The sequence below is a fragment of the Rhagoletis pomonella genome, unplaced genomic scaffold, assembly GCF_013731165.1.
Source record: "Rhagoletis pomonella isolate Grant_MI unplaced genomic scaffold, Rhpom_1.0 Rhpom_scaffold_00003, whole genome shotgun sequence".
Lineage (NCBI taxonomy): Eukaryota > Metazoa > Arthropoda > Insecta > Diptera > Tephritidae > Rhagoletis > Rhagoletis pomonella.
This window is the reverse complement of record NW_023458557.1, coordinates 27,827,258-27,830,545: the sequence shown is the minus strand read 5'-3', so window position 1 is coordinate 27,830,545 and position 3,288 is coordinate 27,827,258. Positions and strand designations below refer to the sequence as shown.

Genomic DNA, 3,288 nt, shown 5'->3' with positions numbered 1-3,288 from the left:
CCCATTAAGGGTCCGGACATTCCAGGTGCATGCCCTCAAATCGTAGTCCTTTAAACGTTTGCCGTGGTCGTCATCATAAGGCTCATCCGAGGCTTTGCCTTGCTTATTCACTGGAAGTGGTTTTTACGTGGCGGGTCCCAAGCCCAGCGCACAACCCATTGCTGGGACGGGGTTGGTTTCGCAACCGAATAAGTCGGAGTGGCCCCAACGAAGCTCCCTCTCTTTCTGCCGTGACCCAAGGCTCCACTCGGATTGGTTACCGCATCCTGCACATGGGTTGCTCACGTTGCCCAGAGTGCGCGAACGAGGACGCAAGAGTCGGGATTGAGTATAGCCATGCCACTGTAACTCCATACCCAGCGCAACGACTATACCCCACTGACTAAGTCAAGAAAATTGGCTTAACTAAGTTAAGTTGAGTTGGAGAAACCAGCCCTATGAGCTTTAGACGACTAGTATAAGGGGGGAGATTGTAGTCTGAATCCCAGTTAAAATCACGCAATGCAAAAAGAAAGAATTGTTTTTGAATTGATTCAATCCTATCTGAATGAACTTGGTACCGGTTATTCCAAACAATAGATTCCAGTATAGATCTAACCAAAGTGGTAAAAAGAGCTTTGTAACGTAAGGATTTTTGAAATCTTTTGACCATCGCTTTACAAATGCTAAAACGCCTTTGGCTTTATTGACTGTAATATTAATATCAAATAAAACACCTCTTTGAAGTAAACTAATCGAGTGACGAAAGCTGAGCTAGAAACACGAAATTTATGATATCAATTTCGTGACGAAAATTATACGCATTTTTTAACTGGCTTGGAAACGTACGGAAAATCTTTTTTATTCATACGAATCGTTGCAGAAGTTCTGTTTTTTATTTTGTGTTTCTAGCTGTAATTTCGCAACGTTCCGAATAAATAAAAAAAGATTTTCCATACGTTTCCAAGCCAGTTAAAAAATGCGTTTAATTTTCGTCAGCGTATAAAGTAGAGACGGTAGGGGCCGGAATATTTGCTGTCAGCACGAACTCGTGCGGGCCTGGGCGTTCAGTAAAATTTCATAAAAGCACGAAAAGGCACGAAAAAGCCCGTTGCTAATACTAAAAATTTAGATGACCTTTTGTTTTTATACAAAAAAAAAATAGTACATATTTAAAACTCTTTTGATAAGAGAAAAGCAAAAAAAGAAATATTTGGAAACCGATAGAAAATATATGATACTTAGTAGTTTTGTTTACATACATATCTGTACATAAAATACCTTCCACTTTTTCTACTTCACAGAAAATATATTATGAAAATCTACAATAAAAGTTGGCTCTTTATTTCCGGGCTGGGGCGTGTCCCGTCGTGCCGGGCCGGGCCGGGCCCCACTAAAATTCTTAACGTGCGGGCTTGTGCGTGTTTTTGAAAGTTGATTTTGCACTCGTGCCGGGCCGGGCCTGAAAATTTAGGCCCATGCCCATCTCTAATATAAAGACAGCGTTAGATAGCTTGTTTTAAGACCCTTCTACTTATGTCCACTTCAATGGTATGGAATAAGTAGTGCGACCTTAGTGGTAGTTTAAAAAATTGCCTTTTTTCGAATTTCAGGCACCATCCCGAGCCCCCAAAGGCCTACGAATCGCAATATCCTGGAACAAAACCTTCCTAGTTTATTTGGTACTTCAATTCCTGAAAGTTTGAAAAAAATGAAATGAAGGTACGTACAGACGCTACACACATCGCAAAGCATCTCGTAGTGAAGACACGAACCAAAACACATTTAGCTCTATATCTTTCCAACTACTAGCCGGAATTCAATAGATATATTAGTTATCGTTTGAAAGGTCTTGGCCTATAGAATAACAGTGAATATTTTGGTTGTACCCACAACCCCCCTAAACCGGCAAAAGCAAAAAAATGTTTTTTATTTCGCAACAGTTTATCCCAATTTTTAAGAATCCGTTTATGAAGCTTGAATACATTTTCTGGACACACTCTGCATGAGCTTTCCAACGATATCTCAAACATGTCGATTGGACGTCTGGATAAAAACTTCCAAATCTTGTGTATATATAAGCGAGTCATTTCAGGATGCTACTGTGGCTGCTTTCGTCACTCGCGCGCACTTCCGTACGCTGTGATGAAGGTTGAAATTGAGTTTGGAATCCATTGGTATCACAAGATCGACGAAATTGGATATCTGCTCCAGATTATAATTTGAATTGAATAAACAGCTGGTTGAACTGCCCTCGAGACAGACACATAACTTTACATTTTTAAGGTTAATTGGCATATAATTTGCTTTAAACCAACCAACCAGGTTGTTCAGATCCGCTTGTAACAAAGACCTTTCTTCGATAGAGGACAATGTTTTAAAAAGTTTCACATCATCGGCATACATTAAAATTTTAGTATATTTTTTATAGAAGAAATATCATTAATGAATACAAGGAACAGAATCGGACCAAGGTGGCTTCCCTGAGGGACTCCCGAAGAAACTTTAATGATGTTGGAAGAACAATTTTTAAAAATAACTCTTTGTGTTCTATCAGAGAGGTAAGAAGCGATCCATTCAAGAAGACTTGGCTGAAAGCCGATTAGGTCGAGTTTACGGATGAGTCGGAATATGATCAGGTCCAGGCCTAAATGACGCTTTTAAGGTTTTTAAATAGTGTAAAACTTCATCGGAAGAAATTACTGGAATAAAAGCTGAGTTAATCGTACCAAGTTCATACGGATAGTCTCCACTCGTAGAGGAGTCTGCCGAATAATTGGACCTAAAGAACTGAGCAAACATGTTGGCAATGAGTTGGCTGTCGCTAGACACAGTATTGCGATAGTGCATAGCCGACGGAAATCCATGTGCCTTACACTTTGAATTTGCGAAACCTAAAATGATTTAGGATTGTTAATTAAATTCTTTACAATTTTGCATAAATATGATTTAAAACATTTCTTATTTAATGCGAAGTAGCTATGCGTCAAAACCGAGTACTTATGTAATCACTGTGTAAGTTTAAAAGAATGCGACTTTTTATTTTTGAATTTTTTAAGCTCTTTAGTGAACCATGATTGTGTAGGTTCTTCATGAACAATATTACGTTTTGGTACATACTTTCGAAACAAATTGGAAACAGTATCATTAAAGTGTTCAACGCTACGCTCGACGTCATCTCTATATATTGGCCAAGATAACTTTGAAAGTTCTTTGTTAATTTTTCAGAAATTCTTCTTCTTCTTCTTTTTTGGCGCTGTAACCGCCTAAGCGATTTTGGCCGAGTTCAGCAAAGCACGCCAGTCGTTT

At 38.9% G+C, this 3,288-nt stretch overlaps 1 protein-coding gene across 1 annotated transcript in view; it reads left to right on the top strand.

The window, feature by feature from the left end:
• Nucleotides 1-3,288, top strand: part of LOC118736139 — a 10,545-nt gene that overhangs the window by 1,422 nt on the left and 5,835 nt on the right. The gene's annotated exons all lie outside the window — the stretch shown is intronic.